This window comes from Rhamphochromis sp. 'chilingali' (assembly GCF_963969265.1).
Source record: "Rhamphochromis sp. 'chilingali' genome assembly, chromosome: 4".
NCBI lineage: Eukaryota > Metazoa > Chordata > Actinopteri > Cichliformes > Cichlidae > Rhamphochromis > Rhamphochromis sp. 'chilingali'.
Genome location: NC_137948.1, coordinates 21797435 through 21811675, shown reverse-complemented (window position 1 = coordinate 21811675; position 14241 = coordinate 21797435). Strand labels below are relative to the sequence as shown.

General features: G+C 39.2%; 1 long non-coding RNA gene across 1 annotated transcript; it reads right to left on the bottom strand.

The window, feature by feature from the left end:
• Positions 1-8387: 8387 nt before the first annotated feature.
• On the bottom strand, positions 8388-10751 carry LOC308395537. The gene is made up of 3 exons (XR_013971410.1): positions 10590-10751; positions 9422-9671; positions 8388-9345 (listed from the first exon to the last, which is right to left on the bottom strand). It is a non-coding gene; the product is annotated as an uncharacterized lncRNA (long non-coding RNA).
• Between the last annotated feature and the right edge of the window lie 3490 nt (positions 10752-14241).

Sequence of the window (14241 nt, the reverse complement as noted above, 5' to 3'; positions counted from 1 at the left end):
ACAAAACTTCACCATAAACACGCCACACCAGCTGTCAAACTATGATCAAAAAATGGGTCATTCAGCTGAACAATGATCTCAAGCACAGAAGCAAATCTATAACAGAATAGCTGAAAAAAGAAAGAATGAAGGTGCAGCAATGGCTCAAAGTCCAGAATTCAGCCTGTTTGAAGTGTTGTGGCAGGACTTAAGAGAGAGCTGTGCATGAACCATGAACTGAAGCAACTTTGTAAAGAACAGCGGGCTAAAATTCCTCCACAATGTTTTGACAGACTGATAAAGTTGTACAGCAAACAGTTACTTCACGTTATCGCCGACAAAAGTGGTTCTACAAGCGACCGAATTATGGGGCATACTGAAACTTATGGAACAAAATTCTAGGCGTGATGAAAACAGTCAACTTCTATCAAAATGACAGAGTGGGGAGAAAACAAACCACATACCACCACATTTGTCAAAATAACAGTTCTGTTATGACTGAACGACTAAAGACTGAGCAGTGGCATTTACTGATAATTTCACCGATAAAAGAAACAATCAATATTTCCCCATTCAGCAAAACATTAATTTTAAACATATGGCAAAAGCAACGAAAGAGCATTTCATGTTGAACTGGTGAGTTACCCTGGACTGGCTGAGAAAGCATATCCTCCTCACTGAGGTTATTTACCAGCAAAATATGCTATATCTATTTTTATATTGACCGCGTATTCATCTAAAGACACAAACATTCAAACATCGGCAGTCTTGGTTGTTCGGTATACATCACATTACAAAATCCTGATTAAAAAGTGTAATCAGCTGTCACCGTATCCACTGGCAATTCAGTCTTCAAGTTCTGATTTAAACCTGATGGATAAGAAGTCTCGTGCTACAAATGTTTGGACAGTTGGATTATAAAATGAATAACAAATTAATTTGTTCAATCTGGATTAATTTTATTTGCCTGTGTGTGATAAATACATACATGTTATTTCCTTAACCGTGAATAGGATGTCAAAATGTATTTAACTAATTTAACTGAAAAAGGACCTGATGTTACCTTCATGCAAAAAAAACCCCCAAACCACTCCACGATGTGGAGTCCTGTTTAGCAGAAATAACTTGAAGTAACTGTCATTATTGGGTGTCATTAAGTTGGCTATGGTCTCCTCTATATATCAAAATATTCTCTATCAGTGTTAAACACTGTTGTGGAGGAATTTTGTCCCACTCTTCTTTCAATCAGGTTGAGGTCTGAGCCACTGCAGCTGCTTGGGATCATTATTCTGTTGCATCAGAGGCTGTAGCTGAAACTTAAGCTGTGCTGTCATATTCCTTGTAGAGAGAAGAGGCTTTTTCCTGGAAACCCTTCCAAACAAGCCAGATGTGTTTGTTCTTTTTTCTAATTATATTATCATGAACTTTAACATTGAATATGCTAACTGCAGCTTGTGGAGTGTGAGATGCAGCTCTTGTGTTTTTTGCCGCTTCTCTGAGCATTGCACGCTCTGACCTTAGCATGAATTTACCAGGACGTTCACTCCTGGGAAAACTTTAGAGTTCTGTTAAGACACACCTGAATGCTCCAGACCAACAATCTGCCAAAACCTCTGCTTTTACAGAGGTGTTTACACTTACTCGTGATTAATTAATAAAGTGCATTCGACTATCATTGGCTGGCTGGTGCTTAATTCCTATGGAAGCAGTAAAGCTGTACTTGGTTTTTCAAGGTTTAAGCCGATGTGCCATCTATTTTGGTTTGTCACTTTCTGAACTACACACTTTAAAGTGGTCTCAGCTTTCTGTTATATTAGTGTCAGGGTGTCCCTGCAGATGAGTTGTGTAACACATCTGGCCCATGGAAAATAGAGACTACTGAACAGAACTGGAAACTGGGTTGAAACATGCATGAAAAGAAGCGCTATGTCATACAGTGATGGAGCGAGTTCACCATGTGTTTAGCCTGTTTTAGGTGGTGTAAGTCACCTTAAACGTGAGTAGACAAAAATAAGCAACAGCTTTTATAGAGTTTTCAAAGTTGTCTGCTTCTTCATCTGAATTTCCAAGTGTTTTAGAAGCTACACAATGGCAGATTATGTTGTTTGTGTGTGTCCTCAGAGGAGTAAGATGGATTAGCCCCCAGTTTAGCCCATCCCGACGAAAACACAACCTGACAGCACGGCTCCCCGAGAGGAAGGAAGAGAAGAAGCCAGCTGGAGTTGAGCTGTATTATTGAAATCATATCTCATCTTAATATTGAAATTGTATCTACATTCTGAAAGCCATCATCTTCCATCTCTTCCCTCTTTGTCTCCCTCCCCCCTTTTCACCTTTTGGTTTCCCCAAAAACAGACTCAACAGATGAGCTAGAGCAGACGGTAAAGCATTTAGCGTTATGGTGGACGAGTCAAAGAAGTTAAGATGGAATGTAGGGAAAAAACTAGAGGGGGTGGAAGTGAAAATGAAATGAAATGAAGACCGAAATATGAAGAGCGAGGAGGAAAATTGCGCAAGTCTTTCTGCTCATCAGTCTCTGTGTATTCCACTCCTCGCCGCCCTCACGCCTCCCTCTTCGGTCCCTTTATTCTTCCCTTCCTTCTGAAGTGAGAAATCTCTAAGGAAGCTTGCTCATAAGGCCTAATTTATTTACCACTGCCACCCCAGCTCCATCACTTTGTCATTAATTTACCAGAGTCATATTTATGTGCGCAGTTGGACACCAGTCCATGCCATGCTGCAGCTACACAGAGCATACAGCACATGCAGAAAACCTCATCCATAAACATGCACTCTATTATTACTATTCCCTGCAGAGTTAAGGCACTTGGAATGAACCACTAATGAGCCCCGATCTGACCTATATATTTAAATCATTGATGTACTTCTACTATCAGCCATTCTAATGAATCTGTCTTGTTTTGCTTTTACACCCCTGCATGGGACAAATAGTTTTTTCCCCCCATTTGTTCAGCAGCTAACTAAGAACACTTTCCAGGGAATTTAAAAAACTAAAAATATAATCCTTAATGTGCTAGACTTTTTACAGTTTAAGTTTGCATTCTAAAAATGTACACAACTGCGAAGACCAGATTCAATCGCAGCGACCTTCGTGTCCTGAAAGTTATGTATGGAGACCCTGACAGCAACTGTGAGTGTAGGGGAGAGGGAAATGGAAAATGGGTATTTGAGAGGGCGGTTTTTAAATCTTCACAGCTCACGTTCCTGCTCAATATTCAGACTAGTATTACATTGATTTTGCATCACTTGAATATAGAAGTAAATTCTAATTAATTAAGCTACATCAAACACACAGATTTATGGTGAAAAAATGTATTAAAAACATGATGGATATGTTTCAATAATACAATGGCATAATGAAGCAATAGTTTTAAAGTCAGAAGGGCCCTCTACAAAATGTCAGAAGAACTTAATTTATTAATCAATAACCATGCAAAATTCATTCCTGGCTCCTTGCCTTGTTTTTGTAGAAGCAGAGGAGGAACACTCTGCCTGATTCTTAAAGAGGATTATGGAAGGGAGGAAAGTCACAGGGAAAAAGAACACAAAATGTGGCCGTGTAAGCGTAGTCAACAGGGATTAATGAGGTGAAACTGAAATAGCTTGTTGGCCCATTTCTGATGTAATAAGATATGCCTTGTGGACATTTGATATCTTAAAGTTGGACATGCATTTGATCTGCAGAAGTCAGTTTATGTTGTCTTATCAGGCTTGATGAGCTCATATGGTCTACTGATTATTTATTTTATCTATTTTTTATTTACATGCAGTACGTACTTGTAACATATTTATTAGACTGCTACCCAGTGCAAGGTTTATGCGACAGCTGCCCTAAATTAACAATACTGGTAATTACCAAAATCTTTTTTTAATGTTTCTGTAATGGTTAACACACCAGTATGCAAGTTCTTTCATTTCAAGTATAATTTTAATGCTTCTTTATAATTATTATTATTATCCATGCATTTTAAAATGTACTGTTTTACAAGAAGTAGAAAAAACAGTAAAGCACCTTATTGTTTTGTGAGTAGTAGTCACTGACTTGCATTTCTGAACCGAAGAAATCGTTCTAGTCGCAGAATTCAGTTTTCATTTTAATATTTCTGTTTCTTGGTTTTCTGACAGCTGTTCAAACAAATTTGTTTAGGCTGTTTCTTTTTTGCTTTTCACTTTTCTTTAAAAAAAAAAAGTCTCATTGGTTGGCTGGTACAGATGCCCTCTTTAAGCTTGGCTCCTCTGCAGAGACTTGTAAGCGGTATCTTAGCTGGTCCCAGGACTGCACTCATCTGGAGAGAGGTCTTGGATTAGCTTCTATTAATACTCGGTCCACATCTGTTCTGGTTGCCAGCTGCTGGTATTTGTCAGTCTTCTTTTGCTCCTTCTGTCTGATTTCACTGTCAGCTCTGATTGCCACATCTATTGCAACTGCCATCTTCTGCTCCTTGTCAACCAGCCTTGTGTCTGATAGGTTAACCAGAAGCCGTCTGTCTGTGCGCATCTTCAAGTCCCACAGTGTTTTATCCTGTTTGTTCTCAACAATTTTCAGTGATCAACCATCAGGACTTCTAATCCATACATAGTACAGTTCCTGTATTCCTTTCAGTGTATAGCGCCCCAAATTCTTATATCTATGTACCATGCAGTGGACTGTCTCAGGGGCACCTTTGTACAGCCTGTACCTTGGATCCTGTCTTCTGTGGTAGACTCCTGACTTTATGAATCTTAGGTCCTTTTTGCCACCATGATCAGAACCTCTGTGCTGTTCTTCAGGGGGAGGAATACTTGATATCTCCTCTGCCAGCTGATGACACATCCTATAGAGGGGCTTGGTCTTCCACAATACTTCCTTCTCTACACCATCTGTTTAAAACTGCCTAAGGCACGAAACAGTTGATCCCTGGTGTCCATTTCACTGATGTGTTCACGGATCCTCCTTGTTTCCTGGATGTTTCTGTTGCTCATAGAGTTTCAGGATGCTACACTTTGGGTCAAACCTTTAATGCCATCTATCTACTCCTAAACCACCAGGGTATATGAGCACTGTCAGGTCAACCATTTTGATGGTTTAGCACTTATTCCTACCTCTGGCTTCTCAGCACCTGTTTTACGATCTATGGCAACATATGGCCAGACTTATCAAGTCTGAGCAACTTTCAGATGGCCTGTGCAGAAAAGTCGTGGCGTAGTCCATCACCTTGGCATTTGCTGCACTTGATGGTAACTAGTGTGGAGACCTTGAAATTGGCTTCCGGTGTTTTTTCCCATTGCTGGACCGAGTTCTTGTTGCAGGTAACCATTGCATTGTTAGCCCTGTACAGTGTCAGGAAACCCAGTATTCTTGTGTAGGGTTGTGAGGGCTGGACTTGCAGACATATTACCATGACGCTGGTAACCCCATGCACTTTTTATGAGACATTTTCTTGATCTTAGTGTCCAATGCTTGTTTAACAGTGCACATACAAAAACATACATGACAGTGCAACCTCGTAGTCTTTGTCTTCATATAACATACTTGATTTTTATTTACCATTTGTTGAAAATGTATTTACTGATTTCCAGTGGATACAATGAAAGCCCTAAAACTTTGGTCATTGACACTAGAGGCTAAGTCATCAGATGATAGATCAATGGAGTGTCACCTAATTAAGTTTGACATTATAAGCCAAATCCTCCTTAAGTTCTTGGGGGGGGGAACAAGTATGCAAACCAGAGCATGGTTAATGTTACTTCATTGTAAGGTTACAATGAAGTGCAGCATCCAGGCACTGAAGACAAAGACAATTAGTAACCTGGCTTGCTGGCATCTGAAAATAATTTGCAATGCTATGACTAAAGTAGCACAAAAAAGATGAAATGAAGATAAAATACTGAAAAGTTTTAACCCTGTAAAGCCTGGAACATGAAAAATAATATTTTTTTAAATATAGCGTTTATTGAACCTTCTTACAAATTAAAAATAAATATATTAGATATATGTGCCTTTTAATTTATATCAAATATGCTACATCTGACACTTAAAGGGCCCTTTCTGTGCCTACGGTCTTTCAGGGAAGATCACAGCGATGATGTACAGGTCCCATAAATTAATGTGTCACACATGACGCATACAGGGTTAACATACTCAGATCGGTTGATGAGGGATGCCACTCTGCATGACATCACATCTCTTTTTAGTTTTAGATCAACTGATACTTGTTTCCGTTCGCGTCGCCCTTGGAGGTCCAAGGGCTGTCATTTTTAAATGAAAATGATAAATACTCAAGTTACTGATAAGCAAACTCAAGTTAACTATTCAGTTACTATTCAGCTTAGTGCATAGCAGCAATCACAGTAACAAGCACGACTGAGAAGGACACTAATTTTGGAATACTTGAGCTTATGCAAGGTAGACTTTAGGAAATACCCCTTGTGTCATTCGTGAGCTGGTGCACGAATGGAAATGTGTTGAAGACCCCACTGTCCTAGTGTGGTGAGTTTGTCGATCCACTTGTCTCTAATGCTTTGTACACGCCACAATCTAAGACACATATTTTTACACCTTAATAAGTGTGGATACATTTTTTGGTGAACATAGTTTGGGTGCGTGGTTGTAATTATGAAAATTATGATGTTTTAAAGTATGTTATTAAAGAGTGAATGTGTAGTGTATAGATGTATTACTTCATAGGAATGCCTTCACCGGCTTTACTCTTGGAAATGTAAAGGTAACAGGGCTTATGATGCAATTTTGCTTATAATGTGGTCATAGCATGTCTGAGTGGAAGCACAACGACATTTAATCGACATGCAAATGTGCTCTCTTCTTTTCTTCTTTTTTTGTTGCAGCTCATGCTGGGATGGTGATCCTATTGTCAGTATTTATTTCTCAGTGTGTTATCTCTTAAAAATATATAAAAATTAAAGTAAATTATGTATATGTATGTGTGTGTGTGTGTGTATGTGTGTGTGTGTGTATAAAGGTGAGGTATCACTTTGATATTCCATTACAAAATTACTTGGATTATTGCATTTACTTCACTTTAATGAGCTCACAACTGGGACCAGTGGAATTTATGAAGTAATAGCTGTGCAGCTTATTACATTAAAACAGAAAAGTGGCTTAGAGCGGACTTAGATGTTTAGTGGGTGCTTTTTAAAGAAAGGGGAAGAGAATGTGCTTTTGAGAGCAAGATGGGAGGGGTTAAATATTTCATTATTCTTACTATCCCCTGCAGTAAAGACCCTCTATTATGCATTACACTAGACGTTTGCAGTTTGTGCATGTTCATGTGTGAGGGTGGTATAAAGAAATATACCTGCTTATATTTTTTGCACTTGATTCTTGTATTAAATAAGCCAAAAAAAATACACACTCTGTTTTGTGTAGAGTGCCTAAAGGTATTTGATGTGTGATGTGACTCGAGGACAAAAAACCTCTCTTTGCTTTCCTGGATATCCTCATGCATGCCACACCTTTTAAGACTCCTTGCTAGTGTAGTCTAAGACTAATTAGACCACTGCAAAGGCACAGGTTTCATTCAGATGCCTGCCTGTTACTTGGATAGTCACAAATACAGTATGACAGTTTATTTGAAAGTTTATGCGCCTTTATTCCCAAGTTTATTAGAGGTCGCAAATGTTTTTGTGCTACAGTGGTTCTGTATTAAAAGCTCAACTGTAAAGGGAATGCTATCACTTCAGCCTGTTGTATTCACATCGTTTCGTATGCCTGTGGTGGTTCTCCTTGTCTTCGAGAACACTTTTTTTCCTGTTTTGTTTTTTTTTTTCTTTCTGTCTAATCTCAGGACAGTTCCCTTTCATTTGCCACTGTTAATTAATTCATTGTATCACTGTCCAAAGTAGACATTATAAATTGCCAGAGAGAATTTCCTGAAATACAACCCACTCAACTGCCTCAGGCTTTCCAAGTAAGACACCAGTCAATACAGCTGAGCGAGTGTTTGTGTGTCACCGAGGTGAAAATCTACATTTATACCAGAGAAGTGATTTTTAAGTGATGGTGAAGAAATGCCAAAAGCATTAACGCTGACAGTACACACGTATAAACAGAGAGCAAGTTTAAGCGCGCACACAACAAAATGCGTTTTATATTAAAATAATGCATTAAATTCGACCAGCAAATTCTTGCTTTCACCTTAATAAAATGTACACAGTGTTACTTAAGCTGGTTTAGTGTGAGTAATGCAGTGTGCCTGCTGACTTTTTTTGTTTGTGTATGTGTGTCTGTATATGTGTGGGCACTGATGTCACAGCAGCAGGCGGGGAGGTGTTGATAACTTATTTGGCATTTTGACAGCGATAAAGGACATTTGTTGCCCTTAGCAATGCAGAAAAAACACACACAGACATGCAAATACACATTCATGGCTAAATTTATGGCAGCCAGTTTTTAGAAAAAGTAGAGTGATACAAAAATATGTGAATAGTAACAAAAAGACAGTTTCTACCTCGCCCACGTCTCCGTGGTATATAATTTCAGTGGACACACAGCTCCATGACAGGCAGCAGCTACAGTTTGGACAATGAAGTAAAACCCCCCAAAAGCAACATTTTTTTCTCAGACTTGACTTTGTGGACTACAATAGCTTTTCTCTCTTCTTAGACGGGCTCATTTTGTACAAATACACCCATCCCCACAAATATTGACATGCACAAAGATAACCACTTAGGCATGTTGTAGCATGCATTATTACATCCTCGAGCCAACGCAACGATTAGACAGAAGGAAACGCTTCATAGATCACAGTTGTTCCTGTAGGGCTAAAAGATGGATGCAAATGAAGCTTTCCGGCATTGGGACGACATTTGTGTACATATTTGGGTGTCACTGTGAGCAAAAAGAAGGAATTAAAGTCTGTAGCTTCAAAGCATTAGGCGGCATGAAAAGCTGCACGCCCAGATGAAAGTGACATTGGTGACAATTGCACCACGGGGCACACAAATACACTATCTCACAGCCCACACAAAAACTGTACGTGTAACCTGGCGCATGTAATAAGAGTTTTTCATAGGCGGGGAGGGAATGTCTAAAACGCAAAGGAAATGTGGGACTGAGTATTAAAGGAAAGGTAGGTAAATGTTAAATGCCACTCAAGAGCATGCAAAGAAATGGATATCAAAAGCAGTGGGAGTATTAAAACACCAGTCCCAAAATATTTACCCTCATCTCGGTGTTGGCCTGTTCCAGCAAAGACTGGTTCATTTCATTCTTGTTTGTTTTTATCGGGGCGAGCATTTCTCATTTCAGGCATTTCAGTGGGTTTGCTGTCCCACTTGTAGAGAATTATCACAGAGGGGGGACTGCTTAGTCAGATGCACACACACGAGGGCTCATTTTGTCCTTATCTGAAATGTCATACACAGGGTAAGCCCCCTCACGTTGAGTGTATTTTAGAAAAAGTCAAATGAATTATTCACTTACCATACGACAAGCAACATCAGCTTTGTTTTTTGTTTGGTTTTTGTCGCAGTCCTTGTGCACACATTTTTCGTGTTCTTGTTTTTTTTGTCTATTTCTTCTCCATCTTGCTTTTGATGGTTGGCTGCGAGCACGGTCCCTTATCCACACCCCTGTTGATTCTGATCTAAGATGAACCTTTATCCAATTGGATCTTTCTTGCTCCCAGGGGAGGGTCTGGAAATAGGCTTATCCTCTGATTGGATCGTTAGCCCTGAGGCAAGGGTACAAGAGAGGTCAAAAAGGAGGCATGTTATCTTTTGGCTAGGCCACACAGGGGTTCTGCATTAACACACACACTTTTGTACACACACATTAAACACTTCAAATGTCCAGGAAGATTACTGTGACATTTGGTGACCCCAAAGAGAGTATTGGAAAGACATAAGAGTGTAGCCCTCCACAGACACACCAAACCCGTTGGCCTCAACATGTTACCAGAAAAAAGTAACTAGCTAGGACTTATGAAGATCACTGAGCACCGTTCTGTATCAGAGACACTAAAGAAAGATACAGGACCTGCGACCCAGTATATGTTTTTTTGTTTGGTTTTATTTTGGTCACTTACACTTTCTAGGATTTTGCTCTTTTTTTTCTCTCAAAAGCAGCAACAGTGGTGTTAAACCTAGTTTCATGGTCATGTTAGGAACTGGGGATCACATAAATGGCAAGATGTGTATATTTTGTTATCATGTTTTAGTTTAATCCTTCATGTAACCCTGTTCACATTCAGCTGTGGCTGGACGCTCTGGATTTCCCCACAATGCCTTGACTATACGTCATTGTGGACATGGACAACGACAGCCTAAGATCTGACAATCTGTTTTACTTCTTTAAACTCATCTTGAACTCTGGAGAGATTTCCCAGTTGATGCATTGTAATGTAAATTGGACAAAATGTTTGTCACTGTCACTAGTGGACAGTTTAAATGGGAAATTATAGTTAAGCAGGGGTAGTGTGTAGGCAGTCCATGGGCAGCTTTGGACCACTCATCTTTCTGCAGAGATCATCTGCAGATGGGGCAGTGTCAAAAATATGTGCTGCAACCGGCCTGTTGGCTACTCTTACTGGTACTATTGTTGTGCTTCTCATGCTGTAGTCCTGATGTTTGATTGAGCTTTTTTTCCTCACCCATTCCTGGTGAACTCCACTGTTGCTTTCTTTCCTGTTCCGGCACACTTGGCAACCAATCATCATTTGACTGACGGTATCATTCATGTTCAGCACTATGCAGTTGGGATTTTGGAGGACTGCCTGGGAGCATGTTTGCAGTGGTTGAAAATGCCTCCCCATAGGCCTCTGCACACAGACACAACCACAGTAGCATTAATTATGCATAATTGACACGTAATGGCCGTGGACTGGGAAGTTTCTACTATTGTTAATGAAAAAAACAAAACATATTTCCTCTCTATATTTTAATGAATTTGAATCATATCAACACGTGGCAAGAAATGACGAATAAGGATGTGTCAGTTAAATATTTTAAGATATTTTGCCTTTTTTTTTTTTTACCTCAGCTGTTGTGTGAAAGGAGTTCAATGTGGCTTGATGAGTCAGTGAAGCTCACTTCAGGTGAGTTGTTGAGAATATCCTGAACTAAGGTGTTAGCTGCTGTTTGCTGGTGTTACTGAAATTGGATCTAACATTGTTAGAGTTGGCAATTAGCGAATTAACTCACTTACAGCATGAGAATGTGATCAAACGTCCTCAGAGGGAAAGTGTAATATGTAGTACATACACTTGGTCCTAAAATTATTTGGCAACATTAGCATACAAATACGTATAGAGTAGAGCTGGGCGATAGAACGATAACGATATGTATCGCGATATAACTTTTACTCGATAGAGAAATTAAGCTATCGCGATAGACCTCGCCGCTCTTGTCCTCAAAAAAAAAAAAAAAAAGGTCAGCCAATCCAAATTAAGTAGCGCAGAGCCGAACCAATCACAGCCGCAGCGTCACGTCGCGTGACTTGTTACGTACAGCACAAGTGCCAAGCCGCACGTGTGTTTGTTTGGGAAGCAGCCAGCGGGTAATGGAGCCAGCGCGTAATGGAGGAAATGAGTGTGCCGACTAGAAAAATCAACCGAGCGTGACCGAAAAGAAAACAGATGATGGTTCCAATGTCGGAGAGATTGTCGAACGGAAGAGCCATAGAAGTTCTGTAGTGTGAAGGTATTTCAGCTATTTCAAGTCTGACAAAAAACAGAGTAGCGCGCACTGTAAATTGTGCCGAAAGCAAGTCTGGAAATACAATAAACTGGTGCATGCGTCACACTGTGCGCCACGTTATTGTTTCGGTGAAATGAATTTCTACAATACTGTTAATTCTACTCTGCAGTGTTTAAATGCTTACATATACACACAGTTACTGTCCCTCCACACATACGACTCGGTTCTGCTTCTATGCCGCAGCTTTGTTTACTTTTTCCCACCGAGGCTTCTAGACTTCTGATTGGCCAACATTTCTGCACGGTTAGGAATCTAGCGCCACCTGCTGCTTTGGCATGTTCATAGCAGCGTTTTCCTTCATTTCTGCCTTTATGTGTGGACAGGATTATTTTTTTAAAACGTAAACGGAAAATCTCCGTTTTCAAAAATACCCGTGTACGTGTGGACGTAGCCTCAGTCTTTGACTGGAAGCGCTAATTCGTCATTCGGCTTTTATCAGACTAAAGTAACTGTTAAAACTGTTTGAAAAGCTCAGCTATACAACAAGGAGAGATTGAGAATTTCCTTTTAGTTCTCAATTTGATATTGACAAAAGTTAGTCAGTTTTGTCTGTTCTTCTGTAAAACAAACTAAGATTTATTTTTAGAATTAATATTTTGTTTCTAAGTGGAATTGACAATTTAGTCTGTTTTGTTTGTTCTATTTTGAAACTTAAACGCTTTAGCGGCTGCCTTTTGTGTAGTTTGCAATATTTGTCTTTATTTATCTGAAAAAGTCTCATGTTCCTTAAGTACATCTACCCTGTTGAACTTATTATGGGAAATAAATATTTAAATAAAAACAAGCTGCTGATTATTTCACATTTTACTTGTGAGCAACGGCACATTTAAATCTTACAAATATAGTTATTTGGCTTATATCGTGATAGATATCGTTATCGCCTGAAATGAAAAAAACATATCGTGATATGAAAAAATCTCATATCGCCCAGCTCTAGTATAGAGAGAGAGCAAGACAAAGAGAGAGAGAGAGTAGGTTATCTATTAATTAGAAGATGTCTGATTCCATCCCTGGCTCCTCCAAACTGCATGTTAAAGTATCCTTGGCTAAGAACACTGTGTTGCATCAGTGTGTGACCGTTAGACTAAAGGCCTTTACACACCAAGCGCGTTGCTTCGTCTTCAAGAAACACACAGTGAAAGCACTCAAGTTGGCATCAAGTGACAATGAGCTAGTTCTGATGTTTCTAAACAAGAAAAGGAACAAACGGAGAGAGGAAGCAGCAGCAGAGAGAATTTCATGGTTTGATCCAGGACTTGAAGCTGTATCATGACTACTTTCGTACATATTTCAGGAGGTCAGTGGAGCAGTCTGAGTTCCTCTTGGCAGAGTAGGGACCACATCTGAGGAGGCAGAGAAACATTTTCAGACAGTTGATTGACCTGGAGCCGGTGAATGTTTTGAGCTACGACCACACTGGTAGATAAATGCAGCGGTATGATTGGTCCGACCTGATCTAAAAAAAAACAAAGAAAACAAAACGCTTGATCTGAAAAATTATACGGGGCTAATGGACATGCAGATTTCAGTCCACAAAAACATTTATCTGTATAATATTTACTCATGGAAAACAATATATTCTAATTTCAGTTCTATATACTGAACATGAAAGATACTGGTAATAGGGAACATCTAATGTAAGAGCAATCAATCTTAAATAACAATTTATTTTTTTTAAAAATACAAACTTCTGTGATAATTTTTGTTTTTTCACGATAACCTTTTACAATATACTGAACACAGTCACTTGGTACATTAAAATAAAGATTAAAGCATCTCTAAAGCAGTAGGGCTGTATAATATAAGTCTTGGAAATTGCTCATTTGATAATAAGAGAGTAATGGTTGCTTTTGCTATAATAAAATATACTTATATACTCGCTGGTAAGAAAACAAAAGTAGCAGGCTGGGGAATACATGCAGACACGAAGCGCTTCCAGCAGCTCAGATGGATACTTGTTAAAGCCATAGGTCAGTCTTCCTCCAACTAAGTATAGTTCTCACAATCATTAACAACAGGTCGCAAAAATACCTGAGGAACTTTATCTGCAGGACTCATGAATATTGGAGAAGAGCTGCAATTGCTGACCCCTCTCTTGCCCACACTGAAGGCCAGTATGGATAAACACGATGGGCTACTCTGGAGCTAAACTCTTGGGAAAAAACACAAGCCTTCTGAGTATCACAGGGTTATATAATCATAGCCTTAAATAATCTTAAATAGTTATTAAGTAGGGTTTTTTTCCTAATTTACATCTGATGGTGTCAGTTGTATGCATTGTTTTTATCTTGTGGCTTCATCTTCATATCAAAAATCTAAAATTAAATGAAATCTAAAGTTTCAGTAAATTTTTATAGAAACTAGCAATTCATAACAGTCAGCTCAAGCCAATTAACAGTGTAATGTGAAATGCTGGGCTATGTTAATTTGAACACTGTTGGTCAAGTTTAGACTAACCAGCTGTTGAGCACCAGCACATCTGCACAAATATCACAATTTTTTCCACACACATGTACAACTGGTGTATATGTAACACATGTCCACGAG